This window comes from Hylobates moloch, unplaced genomic scaffold (assembly GCF_009828535.3).
Source record: "Hylobates moloch isolate HMO894 unplaced genomic scaffold, HMol_V3 SCAFFOLD_4, whole genome shotgun sequence".
In the NCBI taxonomy this organism is placed as follows: Eukaryota; Metazoa; Chordata; class Mammalia; order Primates; family Hylobatidae; genus Hylobates; species Hylobates moloch.
In genome coordinates this window covers 117256737-117281276 of record NW_026652279.1, presented here as the reverse complement: position 1 = coordinate 117281276, position 24540 = coordinate 117256737, and positions in this window count along the sequence as shown.

The following is a 24540-nucleotide window of genomic DNA, read 5'->3' as shown; positions in this document are numbered from 1 at the left end:
CTAAAAATACAAAAATTAGCCGGGCGTGGTGGTGCACGCCTGTAGTCCCAGCTACTCAGGAGTCTGAGGCAGGATAATCACTTGAACCCGGGAGGCAGAGGTTGCAGTAAGCAGAGATCATGCCACTGCAGTCCAGCCTGGAGAAAGACTGAGACTCTGTCTGAAAAAATAAAAGCATTTCTTGTTGTTTCTGAATATGTCTTTTGTACATTTTATGTTTGACAATATTTTTCTTCTGATCTGTGAATTTCATATTTATTTCCTTAATAGTACCTATTGAAGAGAAATTGTTGATATCAGAAGTCTAATTTATCCAGCTTTTTCATTGTGATCATTGTCTAATATGTTCTATATAACATTCACAGGCAGTGAAGATATGGCCCATGTTTTTTTACTGGATGTCCTATCATCTTTGTTTTTACGTCTACCCATATCAGATAAATTTTTGTACATATTATTAATTAGAGGTTCAAGTTCACTTTTTTCCATGTGGATTTCTAGTTGTTTAAACATAATTTGTTGAAAAAAGACCTTTAGATTCAACATGAGTTAGATTCATAATTACACTTCCATCTGGTCAGTTTCTACTATTTTTTTTTTTTTACTGAAAATATTAGCACTGATAAGCAGAGTACACCTTTGTTTAGCCACTGCGGTTTTCTACTCAGAATTTATTTCATCCTTTCCTTACTGGAGTACTCCAGACTTTTAGATGAGACTGAGTCTTTGCATTCTTCTAAGCGGGGCTATAACTGGCGTAAATCAAGTATTTTAACGCATGTTGCCATCTTTCTTTTTTGCCATATATATTCTACAGTTATTTGCTCATAAAAGGAGATGTAACTTCACATGTTTCAAATGTATTGAACTCAGAATATGTGTTGGATAAAGAGGAAGAGAAGCTTTCTCTCTCCCATTTGAATCTCTTTTTTTTTTTTTTTTTTTTTTTTTTGAGACGGAGTCTCGCTCTGTCGCCCAGGCTGGAGTGCAGTGGCGCAATCTCGGCTCACTGCAAGCTCCGCCTCCCGGGTTCACGCCATTCTCCTGCCTCAGCCTCTCCGAGTAGCTGGGACTACAGGCGCCCGCCACCACGCCCGGCTAATTTTTTGTATTTTTAGTAGAGACAGGGTTTCACCGTGGTCTCGATCTCCTGACCTCGTGATCCGCCCGCCTCGGCCTCCCAAAGTGCTGGGATTACAAGCGTGAGCCACCGCGCCCGGCCTCCCATTTGAATCTCAAGGCGTGTGGTCACAGAGGTCATGTTAGCATCATGCTGAAATCTTCAGAGCACTTTCAACAAGCAGAGATAAATCTTATTTTTGATGAAATTGTTGAAAAAATAATAGATTAACTTGCACCCACAAATAATCCACTTATGCTAGCTTTTTCAATCATTTAAGCTGGATTTAGATGGATTTCTGACTCTTGCAAGTGAAAGCACTGTAAATGATAAAATGTGTCTGTGTATCTTCTCTTCAGGTCCACCATCTACATGTTAGAGAAAAAAAAAATTATTTACAAAAAGTGAATGGATGCAGTGATAATTTATGTGTGTGTATCATTTAGGGTAAATTAGAATTGCAATAAAACCTATAGGAATGATGAAAGAGGTCCTTTTTTGAAAGAACATTTTATTTTGATAAAAGAAAAATACTCATTTTTTTGCAAGCATTTTTCTAGTGACATAGAAATGTATTTCAGGAAGGACTGAAATAAATCACAAAAAACAAGTCTCTTATCACCTTCTTTATGAGTCCCTTTCCTTTCAGTTATTAAAATTTCATTTCTGAGATTGAGTAACAGTTTATTTTTATATGAGTGTCTAGGCTTTCTTAAACTCTACAATTATGACTATATAAAATATATATAATCTCTTTGCTATTACACTTTAGTTATAAATAAGAATAAGTTTCTAAAACCAGCTGACATAATGAAGGAATAAATATATAACAATTTTTAAGAATTCTTATTTTCATTATAATTTAATATTGCTAGTTGAATTTTCTTGGGACAGTATGACCTAGAAATATTGATTCAATTGCTTTGATGAAACAATGGCAGAATATTACATTAGGTGTGTTGGAAATCAAATGCACTAACAGAAACTTTATTGAAGTAAAAATTACATTTGAAATGAGTATGACACTAAGTAAGTATGTGCTGATTTGTAAACTCATGACAAAAGTAATCATGACAGAAAAAAAGGCTCAAAATAGTTGCTATTAGAGAAATTTTTACATTGATATCATAAGCTATATGTAAGAATAATACTGATAGAAGCATATAAATAAATACATGACTGATAATACAATATTAACTTCAAATGTCTATTATGCTGATGAATGTTCTCCATGAAAAACTGTGAATTTTATTTTCTTATATCTTTTTTTGCTAAATTATCCTGTAATGAGACATGGTATTTTTCATGTTCCTTGAAGTAAAATGTATGTTGTTCAAAAAATTAATGGATTTGGAGTTTATGTAAAATAAAATAATACATGTATTTTTAATACTGTTATCTACTTTTTATTAATGATTTTAATATTTAATTCATTTTGTAATTATCAATCTTTTCTATAAAATTGGAAGAACAAAGAAAATCACTTGTAAGAATGTTGTAAATACCACTCACTCATTTCACTTTCATTAAACACCACAATCGAAAGAATTTACATCAAAAGAAATAGTGTATTATCTGAGAATATATAAAATATATATTAATATATTATAATAATATGATATATAGTATATTATATTTTATATAACATAATATAATAATATATAACAAAATAATATAATATAGTATATTATAGAATCTATTATTTTATTATACTATTTTACATAGTATATTATTTTGTCATATATATTAAAATATGACATACATAATCTTGGATAATACAATATTTCTTTTGATGTTAATTATTTGAATTGTGATGTTTAATGAAAGTGATATAAGAATGAAAATGGTACTTACAGCATTCTTATAAGTGATTTTCTTGGTTCTTTTACTTTTATAGAAAGATTATATATATATATGTGTGTATATATATTTTTTATTATTTTTTATTTTTTTATTTTTAGTTGGAATCTCACTTTGTTTCCCAGGCTGGAGTGTAGTGGCAATGATAGCAGATCAATGAAACCTCCACCTCCCAGGTTCAAGTGATTCTCCTGCCTCAGCCTCCTGAGTAGCTGTGACTACAGGCGTTCACCGCTACACCCAGCTAATTTTTGCATTTTTAGTAGAGATGGGGTTTCATAATGTTGGACAGGCCGTTTTCAAACTCCTGACCTGTAGCAATCTGCCCTCCTCGGCCTCCCAAAATGCGGAAATTACAGGTGTGAGCCACTGGGCCAGATCCGAAAATGTATTTTTATGATTTTGCTGAAGATAATTTTTTCAGACTGAGATATTTTAATAGCTTTTTTCCTTTTTATAATAGAAAAGTTGTTCATCACAATACAAAAAAATTGTTCACCACAATACAATTTTAATGTTTATCTGAATTCACTTCATGTGTACATACACAAATAATGAAATTGAAGGGAGGCTGAAAATTTAATGATTTATACTGTACTCAAGGTTAGAGTATTGAAAATATTTATTTGCTTTTGAATTTTTAGTGACTAGAGTTTAAGAATGTTAAAATATTTCTGAAGTATAGGAGACTATTATTCACTTGCCAGCAAATAGCTGTTTGGATTCCTCGTGTTCAGTTCTCATCCCTGAGTACAAAATGATTGTACATAAACACAAGAAGTCTACATTTTAGTCCAGAAATACAGAAAAAAATAAATTTGGGGAATTTGTAGAGAAAAAAAAGGCAGCTATTGCCTCTCCCTTTCTGAGAGTTACCTTGAAACTTAATGGGAAGGACCTTTATTCTAACACTTTAATAAGTAAATAAATATCTCTAGATGGAAAATAGGCTCAAATTTCCAGTTTTACAAATTTGGTATGTCTCCATGATCCTTGGTCTCAAATTTTTTGAAATATAAACACACATACGGAATGAAATAAATCTCTGAATTTAAAAATTCTTTTAGTGGTAAATTAACATCTAAGACTTGTTATTTTAGTCCAAGGCCCAAGTTTCTGAAAGTTTGTCCAGAGAGCCCAAACTGCAGAAATATAAACATATTTTATCATATTTCCACAGGTGGGAGCTAAGTAATATTGTGAAATTTTTCATCATGACATTGAGGAAAGGGAGGTGTCCTGTCCTTTGTCTTTCACACTTTTTATATAGAAAAATCTGAATGTGATGGTTGGTGTGGTGCCAATCATGTGGGCAGTTTATAGAAACTCCCTGAAGAGAACAACTGAACAGCAAGTTTGAATGAGTGTGGTCACTGCTCTGATTTTTTTCCTATATAATGAACCACATCCCCAACTTAACAGATTAAACAAGCAAATATTTTGTTAAATATTGTAATTTTGTAGTTCACTGAGAAGAGCAGCTCTGCTGGCCCATTCTACTCTACATGATTTTGACTGTGTTTAGAATGTGATGTGCTACAGGTTGGCTGGACTGGTATGGAGGATGACTACTAATATGACTGGCCTGGAAAGCTGGGTCCAGCTCTCTTTTCATGAAGTTTCTGTGTTCATCTCATGTTCTTTCGAGCAGGTAGCCTGCCCTCTCACACAGGAATTGTAAGTCCCAAGAGCAAGTCTTTCAAGATGCCGGAAGTGAAACCTGTCAGACTCTTAAGTCCAGGGTCTGGAAACTGGCACAGCATCCATTCAGCCATATTTTTGTGCTCAAAGCAGTTACATAGCCCCCTCAAATTGAAGGGGAGGAGAGAGAGAACACATCACTTGATAGAAGTAGCGTCAGTGAATTTCTTGCCATCTTTAACCTGCTGCAGTCCTTGCCACAGAAGAACCTCCATGCTTATTTGGCATGAATCTGATTTTTATGTTACATAGGAATAGAATTTTATATTTTAAGCACCTACAGCTATGTCGGGTGTTTTTCTTATAATCGGTCTTTTGCTATAGAGGACCTCTTTAATTTATTACTCTTCAGTACTATATCCTAATTAAATATCAAATTCAAATGTAGACTCTCTTAAAGTTATGTATTTATTTCTCTATCTCTAATTCAGACCTCTTTGCTCATTTTGTGAACTATTTTTTTTCAAAAGTGAAAATAAATTCCCAGTATTTTTTTTCAAAGTCAAAAAGTATATATAAGTACAATTTTTCAAAGGTTGAGCCTTTTGCTTTTTTTGAATTTAAGAGGAATATATTATTTTATTGCCTCTATTTTCTCATAATAATAATGATACAACCTCACTATTGGTAATGTTCTCAGTGTTATTAATAACATTATGTTAAAGTCAATACTATATACTAAATTAAATTAATAAACAGCTTAATATATTTGACAATCCAAAATTTTGATGTTTTCCAAAAGTGTCAGTAACTGGCATTTTTTTTCTTTTCTATTTTATTTTCTGCTCAGATAAATGCTTCACATTTTTTAAGCCATATTAAACTTACACAAAATTGTATGCAGGTAGACTATTAAGACTCATAGGAGTACATTTAACACAGGGGAGAGCAAATGTTTTACGTAGAAATGCTACAGATAGGAAAGAGCAAAGAGAAAATTTCTCAGTTCCATTTCTGTTTCAAGAATGTGAAATTGAGGTAATATGGTGATATGGAAAAGGTTTATTTGATGTTGCTTGAAGGAAAAATAATAACAGATAGAAAGAAACTGTAGTTCAGGAGAAACGTAAGGAAAAGAAAAGGGTTACGAGCTTTATGTAGCACTTAAGAGAAGTAATCATTTCTTTTGATTGCTTGACATTCCTGAGGACAATATTGTGCATAAAATTTTACACTAGTATCTGAGCATCTATTTTTATAACAAAGACATCTCCCAAGCAATCAGAACCTTGATATTTTATTAAAAAACAAAAATAATGTATTTTAATAAAGGGCATTTCTTAATATGAGTGGGAAGTTTAACGTAACTTTTATAACTTTGCTTTAAAGCTAGTGACAGGAATTTAGGCATATTTTTGAGGCCTGGGTAAAAAGTGGAAAAAGAATGTGGATAATGCAGTAAGTAATAACTGATTTTAGCCATTAAACAGTATTTGTACTTTCAGAATATTATTCTCAGGAACAAATGTAGATTTGCAAAAACTCAGGTGCAGAACTGAAGTGTTATGTCTTAGTCCACTGTGCATTTAAAAGTGAGATCTCATGAAATAATAATAAAAATCCTAAGATTGACATGTAAATCAATATAAAACAAAGAAGAATGGAGGAAAAGCTACTAATATCAGTGGTCTAAGACTGGATCTCTATTTTAAAAGTTATGTCCCTCAAAGAGTCATTGTATATATGTTTATTATGAGTGAGGAAATTTAGGATCAGAGTTATTGATTGTACTTTGTACTTACTGTTTTTCTTTTTTGTTTCTAATAATTGCTCACCAATGAGATAGAAACAGATGCCATAGAAACTTAAAGCAGCAAACATATTATTATAGAAAATATATAATAAAATTTAAGATCTTAACATCTTAACATTCTAAAATTTCATAAGGTTTTCAAAAACATTTTGTTATGAGCATCTTCAAACATAAAAGCAGACAGGACCAAAAATATGAACCATCATATATAAACCATCAAAATGAACCATTATATATTTATATACATCACCTAGATTTAACAATTATTTATGTTTTTGTACATTGGTATTTTAAGTTTTCTCTTTTCACTGGAGTATTTTAAAGCAAATCCAAGATATCATAACACTTTATCTCTAAATGTTTCACTATAAATCTCTGAAAAACAAAGATATTTTCTTGTATAACTACAATGTCATTTCATGTTGAAATACATTTACAATAATTCTGTATCACCTACATAGTAGCTATATTAAAATTTCTGTAATTGCCCCAAAAAAGTCCTTTTTAAAGTTCCTTTATTTTGATGGTAATCTAAACAAGGTATATTGAAAGTAATTGTGTATCTTAATTTACCTTTTATTTTCATTGTTTAAATTGCTATTTTTGCTCTAGTGTTAGTTTGAGTCCACATGATTATTTTCCTTTTGCTCATTTCTAATTGTAGTATAATTCAAATACTATAAATCTGACCCTTTTAAAGCATACAATTTAGTGCTTATTAGTATGTTCACAAAGATGTGCAACCATCAGCACTATCTAATTCTAGAACATTTTTGTTATGCCCCTCTAAAATAAATGCATACCCATTACCATCTCTCCCCAATTTTCTTCTCCTCCTAACATCTGGAAACCACTAATGTACTCTCTGTCTCTATGGATGTGCTTACTCTGGAAATTTCATATATATGGAATTAATATGAGGCCTTTTGTGCTGGCCTCTTTCATGTAGAATAATATTTGCAAAGATCATCCATGTAGTAACATATATCAATACTTCCCATTTTTACAGCTGAATAGCATTCTTTTATATGAATACACAATATTTTCTTTTATCTATTCATCAATAAATGAAATTTTGAGTTGTTTCTATTTTTTGCCAGTTAGGAATAATGTTGCTGTGAACATAGGCATTTAAGTTTATATGTGGACATATATTTTCAATTCCCTTAAGAATATCTGTAAAATTGCTGGGTCATATGGTAACTCTATCTTTAACATTCTAAAGAACTCAAAACATGTTTTTCAAACTGGTTGCATCATTTCACATTCCCATTAGCAATATATACTTTTAAATTCTCCTCACCATTGCCAGCAAATTTTATCCTCCCTTTTTTTATAGCCATTTTAATGGATATAAAGTATATGTCATACTGACTTTAATTTGCATTTTCCTAATGACTCATGATGTTGTACATCTTTTCATGTACTACTGTCTACTTGTATATCTTCTCTGGAGAAATGTGTATTTAAATCTACCTTTAAATTAGGAGTTATAATCCTTACCTTATAAGTAAGAAAACTGAGGCACAGAATAATTACTGGATTTCCAAATTTTCATAGCTGGTGACTGGAAGTGGTGAAACAGAGATCCCAGCTCAGGTAGGTGGGCTCCAGAGACAGAGATCATGCACATATTCAGTGTACAAAGATGTTGCATGACTTGCTTAGGGTGCAAAGTTTGACATACAGAAAATGTAGGGATGGGTCTATATTAAGGATCTGGCTTCAAAGTTCATATACTGTTTAACAGCCTACCACTCTAGGTTACATAAGAATATGTGTTTGGAGATAAATTTTAGTGTGTTATTTGCCTTTCTGTGGTCCAGGACAAATTTTGTAATTTCTTGATGGCTCAGTTTTCTCACCTTTTAAATGAAAATAATCATGCTATGGTCTGAACGTTTGTGTTTCCTCAAAATGTGTATGTTGAAATCTTAACCTCTAAAGTGATGGTATTAAGTGACTGGATCTTTGTGGAGGTAATTAGTTCATAAACGAGGAGCCCTCATGAATCAGAGTAGTGCCCTTATGAAGGAGACCCAAGAAAGCTGTTCATCCCTTCTACCACCTATGAACCTGCCAACACCTTCATCTTGGAATTCCCAGCCTCCAGAGAGAAAATTCCCAGCCTCCAGAGAGAAAAATTTCTCTTGTTTATAAGCCACCAAGTGTAAGGCATTTTGTTTAGCAGACCAAATGAACTAAGATCACAATCCCTATATCATTATAATTTTAAAGGATTTCATGTGTTTCTGTGGTAAAGGCTTAGTATGCCATCTGTTATATAGAAAATATTTAGTAAATGTTGGCTGTAATGATTTTTAAGGTTTAATTAATATTTCAACATTTGTGTGTATTAAATCATAGTTATTTTATAAAAACATGAGGTATCTCTCTGTAATGGAAAATGTCATTGGAACTAGAGATTCCAGGCTTGCTCTGGGCTCTGAGAAGAGTATGTGAAAGAGCCTAATTTTTTTTTTTTTTTTTTTTTTTTGTCTAAGGAAATGTGCACCTCTAAAACACTATGTTTCGGGAGGAAGGTAAAACAGACAGTCCCTCCAAGGTTCTAGACAGATAGAATTCAAATGCAAGGAAGATCTGAGTGAGTTAAACAGGTGAGAGTGGCATGCTCAGAACAAGGAGGAGAAAGGAAAAGTAAGACTGGAGAAATTGCCTTATCAAAGGTGGATAATCCTAGCTTCTTTGAGGCATCTGTGACTTCTGACAAAGGTGGTGAAAGGCAACATTAAAGAAACCTAGCTTGAACAGAAGAAGAGTTTCTTGAGATTTTGTAGCTTTCCAAGTAAGAAACCGTGTACAACGTGGGCAAAGATGCTGATCAAAATACGAAATAGGCATTGCCTATTAAGTTTCTTGTCTGTGCATTTTTTGAGGAATCAAGAAACATACTTTTATGATCAGCTGCTTCTGATAACAATATTTATACTAAATACAAAAATATCTCTGAAGCCAGCTATAATGGTTTAATTTGCTTAAACTCAAATAGCTTCATTTGCAAAATGATAGTAATAATGTTAACTCTGTGGATTGTTAACTGAGATAAATAGAATGCACAGATTAAGGGATGCGGTAGGTGCTAAAAATTGATGGTATTATTGTTATTATGACAATTAATTTCCAAAAAAGTAATCATCCCCAATGCCCACCATGTAGTTTGCTGTATTAAAACCTGCTGCACCTTGACTAGATGGAGAACCCAGTCAACTCTGGCCTATGAGGGCCAAATGATAAATTAAGATGAAGCCAATGGGTCCACTATGATGGCTCCTTGGGGCTCATCTTGAAGTGCTTAAGTGTGTTCTGTTTTGTTGTGATCTTTATGGGATCATTTCTTTTGACACTCCAGCTATGTGAAGAAAATAATCGCACCAATAGAACCAGTGACCTTTCACTATTTCTCCCTCCCTTTGATAAAGTCTCCCAGCAAAACAATGACAAATATCTCACCTTTATCATCAGTAAACTATCAGATAATCTATTACGCTTAATATCCTTAGCCCCAGAAACCACTGTTACTTGGTTTGGATTCCTCTGAATGAGATGAACATTTTATCTCTAACATATGAAAATCTATGCTCCTTTGAAGGGTTACTGGAGTTGAATTTGTTTTCGAAGCTGGTTGTACTTTGTAGGGGAATTAGCTGCATCTTGAAGGTTCTACCACACATATTCATCACTAAGGATGCTGTATGGTAGGGGCTTTGAGCTGTTAATGAGAGGCATAGAAGGAATTCTATGTAATTTAGGATTTATTTTTTCTTCTTTTCTATCATGGAGTGAAACAAGTAGATGTCAACATTTCTAGAGCCAGGGCTGTCTAGATGATGTGATGTTTGATAACTAATTTCTAATATTTATCTGCCAACAGGACCAATCTGTAAGATGAATAAAAAGCCATATACATACAGACTACTTCATAATTCACACTTTGGTTTTCCTATTCTTGGCCTCAATTTATTCTTATTAAAAATCCCCTGAGTTAGAGGCTTAGATGCTGCATTTAGAGGTCACCCTTTTCCCCATGGGGAAACAGAAGCCCATAGGCTATGTGACTATGTGGTTTGCCTGAGGTCACACAGTGATATAGAAGGTGGGTATCTTGAATCTCAATCACCTAACCCTAAGATTTGCACATTTCCATCAGCACATTGAAGGGAAGGCACAACATGGTGGCCTTCTCTGCCACAGAGTTCTATAATCGTTGCCCTGAAAAGTCATACGTTGAAACCTAATCATCAGATGATAATATTAAGCTATAGCCTTTGGGAGTTGATTAGATTAGGGAGACTCTGTCCTCATGAATAAGATTACTGCTCATATAAAAGAGGACTGAAAGTGTGTGTTTGCCCCTTCTGCCATGTGAGAATGTATCAAAAAGGTACCATCTTGGAAACAGAATGTGAGCCCTCACCAGACACTAAATCTGCTGGCTGCTTGATCTTAGATTTCCCACCCTTCAGAACTCTGACCAATAAATTTCTGTTGTTTATAAATTACTCAGTCTAAAGTATTTTGTTATAGCATTCTGAACAGACATCACTTAGATTTCCTGCCCCTTCTACAGCAAGGCCAAGAATTCTCACCATCCTGCCATTTAGTGCTGTCTTCACTCAGGTACTACAAGTGTTAAGGAGTACCTGTGCTGCATCAGTAACTTTCTGGATACTCAAAATGTTAAGATGAATTAAGACATATAAACTGCCTTAAAAGAACTTCCACACTAGAGCTGCTCTATCCAGTATGGCAGCCACTTGCCACATGTGGCTATGTAAATTTAAATTATAGTTGACTCTTGAACAAAATGGGGAGATTAAAAGTATCTCCCCCACCACACTGCATAGTTAATAATTTAGGTGTGTAACTTTTGGCTACCCAAAAACTAAACTATTAATAGCCTATTGTTGACAAGAAGCCTTACCAACAATGGACATAGTTAAGTGACAATATATTTTGACATGTATTCTTACAATAAAATAAGCAAGAGAAAAGAAAATGCTAAATAAATAATTAAATAAATAGGCCTACTTTTCTTTTTGTTGTTGAGTTGTAAAATGGCATTTTCTTACAATATGTACGTTTTGCAAACATTTTTCCCATTCTAACAGCCACTTTTTGTTTTCTTGATAAAGTTTTTTGAAGCAGAACATTTTTAATTAGGAGAAAGTCAAGTTTATTTTATTTATTTTGTAGCTTGTAGTTTTGTTGTAACCTAATTCAAAATCGCAAGGATTTATTCTGCTGCTTTTAAGAATGTTATAGTTTTAACTCTTATATTTAGGTTTTCTATTCATTTTTAGGTCTTTTTTTTATATGGTGTGAGGTAGGGATCCAACTTTATTTTTCAGTTTGTGGATAAACAGTTGTCTCAGTACAATTTGCAGATAGCCTATTGTATTAGTCTGTTTTCATGCTGCTGATAAAGACATAGCTGAGACTGGGAAATTTAGAAAAGAAAGAGGTTTATTGAACTTACAGCACTACATGGTTAGGGAGACCTCACAATCATGGCAGAGGGCAAGGAGGAGCAAATCCCATCTTATATGGATGGTGACAGGCAAACAGGGAGCTTGTGCAGGGAAACACCTGCTTTTAAAACCATCAGATCTCATGAGACTCATTCACTATCACAAGAACAGTGCAGGAAAGAACTTCCCCCATAATTCAATCACATCCTACCAGGTTCCTCCCATAATATGTATGAATTGTGGGATTTACCATTCAAGATAAGATTTGGGTGGGGGCACACTGAAACCATATCACATATTCTTTAGTTCATTGAAATTTGTTGGTACCCTTGTCAAAAGCCATTTGACCATAAGTGTAACAGTTTATTTCTAAAGTTTTAATTCTATTTCATTGATCTCTACGTCTGTTATTATGCCAGTATTACATTCTTAACTACCATAGTCCCCATAGCAAATTTTGGAGTTTGAACATTTGAGTCCTACAGGTTTTTCTTCTTTTTCAAGATTAAATACTTTTTTCATCAAAGTATTGCTTTAGGTGAGTCTCATAAGGTTTCTTGATTTTTATTTTCAATTTCCCTCATCTAAATGTATTTGCTAATTTCTTTTTAGATTTCTTTTTTCTTTCTTTTTTTTTTTTTTTTTTTTTGACAGTTTTCACTGTCATCCAGGCTAGAGTTCAGTAGCACTATCTTGGCTCCCTGCAACCTCCGCCTCCCAGGTTCAAGTGATTCTCTTGCCTTAGCTTCCTGAGTATCTAGGATTATAGGCACCCACCATCATGCCTGGCTAATTTTTGTATTTTTAATAGAAACGGGATTTCACCATGTTGGTCAGACTGGTCTCAAACTCTTGACCTCAAGTGGCCCACCCACCTAGACCTCTCAAAGTGCTGAGATTACAGGCATGAACTACCGTGCCCAGCCTCTTTTTAGATGTCTTAATTGAATATTTATATTTTAGAAATATGTTTAATTTCTATATATTTGTGAATTTTCCAAGTCTTCAATTAATTTTATTTAGTTGGGGTCAGAAAACATAATTTGTATCTTCTTAATTCCATTATATTTATTTAGATTGCCTTAGGATCCAATTATGGTATGATCTATCATGGAGAGAATACATATTCTCATGTAAAATGTTCTATAGTTGTTGATTAGGTTTAGTTGGTTTGTAGTTTTGTTCATTTATATTCCTTCTTGGTCTTTTGTCTACCTCTTCAATCCATTATTGAAAACAGAATACTGCATATTCCAACTAATGGAAACCAGACATTTTTTTTTTAATATTTAGGCATTACAAAGTAAAGTCATTTTTGAGTGAAAATAGTTATAATGATAAAGAGATGTGGTTTTGGACCCGGGCTTATCTGATAAACGTTAGGTCATAGTTTGAGACATAAGTACTGAAATTGAGGCTAACAACTTATATACATATTGAAAACAATTTAACAGAATAATTTTATATCTGTTGACAATAATAAAACAACAGTTTTTATTTGACGTGCATTTTTAAATTTTTATATTATTGTCTATTGTATTTTTAAAAAGTGATATTTTGGGACATATTGAAAAAAACAAATTTTCTTCTGCATAGACAGTTAGAAAAGGATTGATACCAGCATCCTCATCAGCAGAGTATCTCCTGAGTTTTTTACATTTTAGAAAATATACCTTTCTCTTTCTATGACCTCTGCCAATAGGCAAAAACTCAAATCTCTCTGTCACTATGACTATGTGGGCAAGTTGATGGATACAGTGTAGGTGGAGTAAGTTTACTCTAGAACCTTTATTGCATGCGTGCTTTTGTGTTTATCCCCACATCACATAGCCACATATAAAAAAATGTGTACCTAGGTTTTGATGGGTCTAAGATTGTGTGAGAGATGAAGAAACAGACATCATATTTGTGGACCTTAGTGGGTAATGAAATGTCAGAAGTTGCATATTCTGTTTTTCTGCCTGTTTCGGTAAGTCATTAGTTTATTAGGTTTTAGAATATGTTGTAGGCGAAGGAGGGAAGTCAGTGAAAATGGAGCAATTAAATAGTGAGGGCAGAGAATAATAATTAAAGGAACTGAGACAGAAAAATTAGGAGTAGGGTACATGGTTCAATCTTGAGCAGCAGAAAAAAAAACATATCCACTAAAAATGCTGTGATGGTACAAGGAAAATATGTGCATGTGTCTATAAGTGTGTGTGTGGTTGCATGTGATGTCTGCATGTTTCATCATATTTGTTATTTCTTGTGCTATATGAAATATATTGTTGTCAAATACATTATTCTAATGATGTTGAGATGGGGGAATATAATTTAGTTTGTTCAATAGCATTATCTTTTAAGCCCTTAGAGAAAAATTCAGACAATATAAAAACTACTCACTAGATGGGTGAAATGTTCATTCATGTGAAACCAATCAATTCCTTTGGAACATTTGTATTTTATGTACATGTGTTGGAATTCATGAAATGCTGCTTTCTTAATGGAAATAATTTGGTAAGTATACAGCAATAAAAAAGATATTGCAATAGTTATTTAATGTCTCATAACATTTATTCCTAAGACATTGCATAAGACTTTAATATAAGGAGAAAAATAATTTAATTCTCAATTCTGTTTAAATTCATAAAATGTAAATATTTCTTATAGTTTTATATTTTTTTAGATAAAATAAAATCTGAATTTCAATTTTATTATCATTTTCTAAGTAATTTATTAGTAAAATAACCTACCAAAGTAATTCTCATAAACATCCAAGGAGCACATTTTATATATTTTGCCAAATTCTCTTAAATGCAAAAAATATATTTTCTTAACATTTTTTCACAATGTACTCTCCAAAAAGATTTATACAAAATCAAAAATATTCTACTGATCTATTTTCCTATTTAATGTATCTGCATTTTTATTATTTATCACCTAATATTATCATCAAAGTTAGATAGGTGGTAGAAAGATGATAGATGATAGATAGATAGATAGATAGATAGATAGATAGATAGATAGATAGATGAGTACATTTTTATGGTAATTTACTGAAAAGGTAGTCAAAAGTTTGGCATCTCAAGATTAAATGAGGCAATGAAAAATCTGGACCAAGTTTTTTTGAACATTTTTATTAATAATCTCTCTTCTGTTGTCATGATCGGAGCAGTTTATATCATATCAAACTGGAGTAGGGGAGCATAATTTTACAGTCTTTGTGTCATTGAAACCATATTATTATTATGTCTTTCTAGCTTTTTCTTAACAGAGTTCATTTAGGCTACTATAATAAAATACCACAAATGAAGAGAATTATAAGCAACAGAAATGTAATTCTCACAATTCTCAAGGCTAGAAATTCCAAGATGAAGTCACTGGCAGATTTAGTACCTGGTGAGGACTCGCTTTGTGGTTTGCAGATGATCTCTTTTCCTTGTGTCTTCACATGGTGGGAGAGGTAAGGTTACTCTCTGAGGCATCTTTCATAGGCTGCTAATGAGCCTTCATAATTGAATGACCTCCCAAAGGCCTCATCTTCTAATACCATCACTTTGGTAACTAGGTTTCAACATATAAATTTGGGAGGGACACAGAACATAGTGGCTACCAATTTGCTATCAACCATCAATATAAGAACAGAAACAAACCATTAGAAACAAACAAACAAACAACCAAAACAGTTACCTGTAGGTGACTGTGCCTTATGGAATAACTGTATTCAAGTATATTTTTGTCCCAGAAGTTCATAGCATCTCATCACTCATTACTAGTTCAGATATAAACATTTATCTTCCTCTAATAAATCTCTACATTTGCAAAATTAATATGTTACATTGAAACCCAAAATTTTTACCCAATATTGTTCAATATGTGATTATCAGACATAAAATTGTACAATTCATAAATACTATGTAAGATGATATGTAATTCTTTTCATTTGTATCAACAAAATATTAAATATAAATAGAGCATACATTTTTAATGCTCTAAAACCTTTCACTCAGAGAAAAGCATTTATAAGAAAGAAGAGATCAAACAAGGGTTATCAAGCATCACACATAGCGCTGAAAATGTTAAAAATGAAGAGGAGCTATGTCAGAATACCCTACATTTTATCATGAGTTATGCATTCTGTAGGTCAGTGCTTTAGTTAATATTGCGCTTCTGCAACACTCTCAAACTTCATAAATTTTAGGAGATATGTAACTGAATGATCCAATGCAAATTTTTTATTTCATCTTCTTCTAAACTGAGTTGAAATTTACATATTAATACATATCATTACCCATTTTAAAGTAAATATTTAGTACCATTTTATACATTCGTAATGCTGTGTAACCATCATCTGTGGCTAATTATGTAACAATATCTATCTCAAGATGGCTTGGTATATCATTGCCATCTTAACAATGAGTCATTAAATCCATGAACATGAGTTGTCTTTTTGTTTATTTAGATTTTCTTTAATTTCTTTTGGCAATATTTTGTTGCTTTCAATGCACAAGTCTTTCACCTGCTTTGTTAAATTTAAATTTAGTAATTTTAGATGTTTATATACTGTTGTAAATGGAATTGCTTTCTGAGTTCCTTTCCAGATTGTTTGCTGCTGGTATTTAAAAGCATAAGTGATTTTGGTGTTTGGTGTTGTATCCTGCAACTCTGCTTCATTCATTTATTGGCTCTAGCAATTTTTGTGTGAATCATTTGAGATTTTTCTATAGGATTATGTTATTTGTGAATAGAGACTGTTTTATTCAAGGTTCATTCATTATGTAGCATGTATTAAAACTTCATTCTTTTTATGACTTCTTCATGTTTTATTGTATATACATAAAAATTCACTTAACCATTCAGCTTTTGATGGACACAAGTAGTTTCTATCTTCTGACTATGGTAACTAATGCTGCAATGAACATACACCTACAAGTATACTTTTTGGATTAATGTTTGTATATATATATAAAAAAACATAGGCTGGGCGCAGTGGCTCAAGCCTGTAATTCCAGCACTTTGGGAGGCCAAGGCGGGTGGATCACGAGGTCAGGAGATCGAGACCATCCTGGCTAACACGGTGAAACCCCGTCTCTACTAAAAATACAAAAAATTAGCCGGGTGTGTTGGCGGGCACCCGTAGTCCCAGCTACTTGGGAGGCTGAGGCAGGAGAATGGCGTGAACCCAGGAGGTGGAGGCTGCGGTGAGCCGAGATCGCGCCACTGCACTCCAGCCTGGGGGACAGAGAAAGACTCCGTCTCAAAAAAAATAAAAAAAATTAATTATATATATAAACATTAATTATATATATATAATTTTTTTGAGACTGGGTCTTGTTCTGTCACCTAGGCTGGAGTGTAATTTCATGTTCATGGCTCATTGCAGCCTCAATTTCCCAAGCTTATGTGATTCTCCCACCTCACTCTCCTGAGTAGCTGGGATTGCAGGTGAGTACCAGCAAGCCTGGCTAACTTTTATTTTATTTTGTAGAGATGGAGTCCTGCCATGTTGCCCAGTCTGGTCTTGAACTCCTGTGCCCATGTGAGCCTCCCGCCTTGGCCTCCCAAAGCTGGAATTACCAGTGTAAGCCACGGGACCCGGCCTATTTTTTGTTCTTTCATGTATTTATCTATGTGTGAATTTGCTGAGACAAATGCTAATTCTATGTTTATCTTCTTAGACCTAACTTTTTTCCACTGCAGCTGCTTCATTTTACATTCTCACCAGCGATAGGTGAGGCTTACAATTTTTGCACATTCTCACCATTTGTTATTTTCTATTTTGGAAAAAATTCTAGATGTTGTAGTTAATGAACAGTTGTATTTCATTGTGGCTTTGATGTGAGTTTTCCTGTTGACAAATGACATTGAGCATTTATCATGTGTTTTTGGGAAATTGATATATTCTTTGGAGAAATAGCTAATTTCTCCTCTCATTATTTGAGTTGTTTGGAATACTTTTTGTTGTTAATTTGTACTAGCTCTGTTTATATTCTGAAAATTTAACCTTATCACATATATTATTTGTAAATGTTTTATTTTATCCATTTTTTGTTGTTTCTCATGCTTCTGGTGTCATATCTAAAATCTAATTGCCTAAATCTAGGTCATGAAAATTTATCTATGTATGTCATGTATTTTCTTCCAGTGGTTTTATACTTTCAGCTCTTATATTTAGATCATTGATACATTCTGCATTGATTTTTGTATATTGTGTGAAATATGGTTAAATCTTTATTCTTTCATATGTGAAAATTCAGCTATCTAAACATTATTCATTGAACAGAATATTTTTCCCTATTAAGTTGTCTTGGGACTCTTTTAAAAAAGTCAATTGGCTATGGACATACAGGTTTATTTTTGAATTTTGAATTCTCTCCCATTAGTTTTTATGCCTATCCTTATGTCAGCCTCATAATGTTGTTTTCAGAGCATATGTAGTAAGTTCTGAAACTGGGAAAAGTGAGATCTCTAATGTTGCCTTTTATTTTCCAACATTGCTTTTGCCCATTATAATTCCATATAAATTTGAAAGTCGGCTTTTCTATTTCTGCAAAAAAAAATAGTATTTGAATGTTGGTAGGAATTATGTTAAATTTGTTGGTTGCTCTCGATTTCTTGTTATCATAACAATATTACAACTTCTAATCCATAAAATTGGGATACATTCCATTTTTTTTCTAGCAATATTTTATAGGGTTTTTTTTGGGGGGGGGTGGGGGAAGGATTCTTGTTCTGGTGCAGTGCCATGATCTTTGTTCAATGCAACCTCTGCTTCCCAGATTCAAGAGATTCTCCTGCTTCAGCCTCCTGAGTAGCTGGGACTATAAGTGCATTCTACCACTCCAGGCGAATTTTGTATTTTTAGTAGAGATGGGGTTTTACCATGTTGGCCAGGCTCGTCTCAAACTCCTGACCTCAGGTGATCCACCTGCTTCAACCTCCCAAAGTGCTGGGATTACAGGCATGATCCACCAGCCTTGGCCAGGTTTTTTGTTTGTTTGTTTGTTTAATTTAAGTCTTAGAAATCTTGGTGACATTTAATGCTAGTTGTTTTAAGCTTTTGAATGCTTTTGTAAATAGAATTGTTCGCTGAATTTCCTTTTCAATTATATTCTTTGTGGACACGTTCAAATGCAACCACTTTTTGCATGTTAATATCATGCTCTGCAACACTGACAAATTTGTTTTATCAGCTCTGGCATCTTTTTTTGCGGATTCTGTGGGATATCCTATATATAAGAGCAAGTCACCTGTGAATATAGTTTTACATTTCCTTTTGCATTTTGGATAGCTTTTTTTTAAATAAATGGTTCTGGTTACAACTTCCAATACAAAGTTGATTAGCAAAGTTGTAAGGGATTATTTTCGTCTTTTTCCTATATTTAGGAAGAAGCTATCAGCCCTTGACCATTGAGCATGATGTTAGCTCTACTTTTTAGTAAAAGCCCTCCATTATGTTGAAGAAGTTCTCTTCTATTTCTAGTTTTCTAAGTGCTTTTATCATGGAAGAGTGTTGAATATTGACAGATGCCTATTCTGCTTATTTAGATTTTCATGTGTGTTTTTAAATTTTTTTTTTACTGATGGGATGCATCAGAGTGATTATTTTCTTATGTTGAACTGCCTATGCATTCCTGGGCTAAATTCTACTTTTGTCATGCTGTATACTTTTAAAAGATATTCTGTTAGGTTTATTTTTTCATGTTTTATTGAGATTTTAAAAATTTATATTCATAAGAGATATTGACCTGTAATTATTTTATCTTGTGATTTAGTTTTCTGGCTTTGGAATCAGGGTAATGCTGACATCATAAAATGAGTTGGAAAGTGGTCCATTTTTATAGAACTTTTGAACATTTTGAGAGGTATTGTTAATTTATCTTTAAATGTCTGGTAGCATTTAAAGTGAAGCCATCTGTCCCTGGACATTTTGTTTGTTTGGATGTGTACAATTGCAGATTCAACTCCTTTACTTTTTATAAGGTGTTGAGTTTTTTTATTTTTTCTTGATTCTGATAGGTAACAATTGTGTTTCTAAATTTATCAGATTGATCTTATTTAATCTGTTGACATATAATTGTTTATAGTACTTTTATAATCCTTTTTGTAAGCCTAGAGGTAATATCTCCACTTTCATGTCTGCTTTTAGTTATTTCTATCTTTTTTCTATTTTCTTAATATTTAGCTAAAGCTTTGTCAATTTTATTAATCTTTTTAAAGAACTCCTAGTTGTATTAATTCTCCCAAACTTATTTTTTAAAGATAATCTATTTCTTTTCCCTCTTCTTTGATTCTTATTATTTTATTTTATTTCTCAGCATTGATTTTAGTTTGCCATACATTGTCTAGTTCTACAAAAATGTAAAATTATGTTATTGATTTTAGATTTTTTTTCTAATGTAGGCATTGACAGCTCTAAATTTCTCATTGAACATGGGAAGTTTCACTGCATCCCATAAGTTTTGGTATGCTATGATTTTTGTCTTTATGTATTTTCTACTTATTTTTATAAATGTTTTTACCCATTGATTATTTAGTAGTGTGTGGTTTACACAACATTTGTGCATTTTCCTGTTTTCTTTTTGTTCTTAACTTCTAGATTTCTTCCACTGCGGTCTGAGATTATACTTAGTATAATATCAATTTTTAAATTTATTGACAACTTTTATTGTAACTTAGTATCTGGCCTACCCGGCTGTAATTCCATATGCACTTTAAAAATGTGTATTATTCTGTTGTTGGCTAAAGTGTTTTAGTCATTTTATGCCATGTAAAAAATTGCTTCAGTGTAGGAAACAAATCTTGGAGCTGCCTTACTCATCATCTCTGTGACATCAATGAACCCATACAATTTTTAAATTACCTATTGTAATATACATAAAATGTAATTCAATAAGATCTGCCTAAATCTTATTAGGCAGTTTATTTACCATAGGTCTAGTTAGGTCTAGTTTATTTACCATAGTTTTCAAGCTCTCGATTTTGCTTTATTTATTTTCCATCTAGATGTTCTATCCATTAATGAAAGATATGTGTTACCATTTTTAACTACTATTATAAACCTGCCTATTTCTCCCTTCAATTTTCAATATTTGCATAATATATTTTGGGCTGTGTTGTTTAGTGCATATACATATCAATGCTTTCTTATTAACATTTAGTAATCTCATTGTTAATAGGTACTACCCTGTTTCCTATAAGTATCTGATTACTTTCTATGGTTCCAAAAATTGATTTGGTCATTTTATGCCATGTAAAAAATTGCTTCAGTGTAGGAAACAAATCTTGGAGCTGCCTTACTCATCATCTCTGTGACATCAATGAACCCATACAATTTTTAAATTACTGATTTTAATATATATAAAATGTAATTCAATAAGCTCTGCCTAAATAAAATTGTGGTAAAGCAAAAGGATTCTGATGTAAATATCTTATAACTATGTCTATAACAACAAACTTTAATTTTCTGCCACAAACTCTGGCTTGTATATTCTCTCCTCTAACCTTTGACTGGGATAATTTATGACACAATGATTGATAGTGGGAACTTTACTATAGCTATCTACTTCAAAGCTTCCAAATTTCTAAATCCTTCATGTCTCCAAAATGTCCATAGATACTTTAAGAACAAAATGAATTCCATTTTTGATGAATAAAAACAATAAATACAAGTCCATCTCTTTATTTATTATATTCAAATAAAAATTCAATGTATTATATGGAAGTAACAAAGAGCTGACAAATGCCTCTATGGTCACTAAATAGAATGTTCCCTAAAAGTCTGTTACCAGAAAGGCATATTTCAAAGAGCCATAAAATCCTAAATTCCTGCCTGTGTTGATACACACAAACTGAAATGAGTTATTATTGAATCTAATTGTTTCTGAACTTTAGAGAGAAAAAAATTCTTCTCAAGTTAAGAAAAAAAAGTAAAGATAAGGCCCAGCACAGTGGCTCACGCCTGTAATCCCAGAACTTTGGGAGGCCAAGGAGGACGGATCACAAGTTTGGGAGATCGAGACCATCCTGGCTAACACGGTGAAACCCCATCTCTACTAAAAATACAAAAAAAAAAAAAAAATTAGCCTGGCATGGTGGTGGGAGCCCATAGTCCCAGCTACTCGGGAGGCTGAGGTAGGAGAATGGTGTGAACCCGGGAAGTGGAGCTTGCAGTGAGTTGAGATGGCACCACTGCACTCCAGCCTGGGTGACAGAGCAAGACTCCTTCTCAAAAAAAAGAAAAAAAAAAAAAAAAGTAAATACATGACATCATTCAATAGCACATAATATTCTAAAAATAACCTGCTAATAAAATCTCAAGGTGCAAAACAAACAAAAGCAAAAAGGAAAAACATACTTATGAAATAATACAGAAGAAAAAGATTGATGACTGTAAACTATACCACTAAAACAATTTCCTTTATTTAGTATAATTTTGTTTTGTATGAAACAGTAGGGGAATTTAAAAGGACCGTGTATTTACCACTAAAAGAAAAAAACAGATTGAGTTGACATAAAAGTAACCACTTTTAACTCAATGTGATTACATTACTTTTTGTTTTAACTACTCTCAACAAAATACACTTTCTGTGAGCTCAGACAAATTACAAAAATAAAGAATGTTTACCTGTTTTGAAAGTATGAATGATGGCCTTATGTAGATTATGTCTAGAAGCACTAAATCTAATTTACTTTAACAGAACGGGATGAAATGATTATAAAAATTAAACACATGAAGTAACATTTCTTTAAATATGCTAACTGTTTCAGACCTTTGTTCCTTCTAGTATATTTTCCCTCTGACCTTTCCCTTCATTGTGTTAATTGCTCCTTATTTTTAAAAGTCAAGTAATTTTTTTTCTGAGACAACTCTTTTGACGTTTATCTCTTTATGTAGAAGTTTCTCCTATTTGCTCCTATATAAATTAAACATACCATTATCTGATGTTTTGCCTCATTGTTAATATGATTTTCGGTTTCTTCATTAAATTAGAGGAGAATGCCTACATGACACTTAATAGTCCATTGAGCTATTATAAATTATCAACGAATATATTTTAAATAAATTAATACAAGTAATAAAATATGTTTAGCACCTATTTTACTTCTAATATAAATGGTTAGGCTGGGCACGGTGGCTCACGCTTGTAATCCCAGCACTTTGGGAGGCAGAGGCAGGCGGATCACAAGGTCAGGAGATCGAGACCACGGTGAAACCCCGTCTCTACTAAAAATACAAAAAATTAGCCGGGCGTGGTGGCGGGCGCCTGTAGTCCCAGCTACTTGGAGAGGCTGAGGCAGGAGAATGGCGTGAACCTGGGAGGTGGAGCTTGCAGTGAGCCGAGATTGCGCCACTGCACTCCAGCCTGGACGACAGAGCGAGACTCCGTCTCAAAAAAATAAATAAATAAAAAATAAAAAATAAATAAATAAATAAATGGTTAATTTGCTATTAAGTAGTCTATTTACTATCATATTTCAATTTATATTCTAAAATTATATTATTTTCTATGCTATTCTAATATGGTTTATAATTATTCACCATAGGAACAGTGGCATGTCCTGCTTGGTACCAAAGATTGTGCTTTGACAGCCAGAATTAGTGTGAAAATGTCCCTAAGGCCAGACTTCATTTCAACATCATTTTAATCATTGTGACCAGCTGGTTTACAAACACAATTATAACATTAGACCCAAAGGGCTTAGAACATAATAGGATGCAGGATAAAATTCTGTTTATTCGTAGGCCATTGAAAACAGAAAGATCAACAGGTTTGGATTAATAAACCTCTCTATTCTTGGTCATTAAGATCCTAGTGATAGAAAACACTGATATCAAATAGATTTTTAAAAATGTCATCATATTAAGGCATTAGAAATCACCAATATAATTAAGTTTATAGAAGAATCCACTTTGTACTATTTCTTTTCTGAGCAATACCTTAGAAACAATAACATCTTGTATTTACGTTAACTCTCGACTTACAAAACATTTTGATATGCATTAACTCATCTTTATGGTATCCCTATGAATGAGTAGAGACAATCATTATAATTCCCAGTTTATGAAGCAGAAGACTAATCCTCATACATAGTAAATGTAATGTGTGTGAGAAGACACACTAAGATGAAAAACTAACTTGCCCCTTCAACCCCTCTTTTCTCTTTACATACTCTGGCAGATTTTCTCACAGTGCTTAACACATGTAACCAAAAGTTTTCATTATGGAATGTGAGATAAAGCAGGTAGTTTTATTTATCATGTTGATTCTATTTTTAATGTGTCAAATTCTCACGTTTGAAAATGTTTTTTAAAAATTTAATATGTAATAAAATTGAAAGTTATCTACATATGTTAATTAAAAAGAAATAAATTTTATGTAACATTTCTGGAGCTCTTTCTTGCAGAGCACAATTTTAAAGAAGTTGGTTGAATAAAAATTGTGTTTAACATTTTTTTTTCTCAAAGAGTAGAAGATTTAGAACTTCTTGATATCAGCAAAACAGCAATATACTTTAAGAAACCTATCAAATTCCCATTTTAAAAGTTAATGTAAGTGAAAAATTGACTAAGAAAACTGCATCTGAGATCTTCAAATATCTTACAATTAGGTTTTACAACATTTTAGATGATGAAT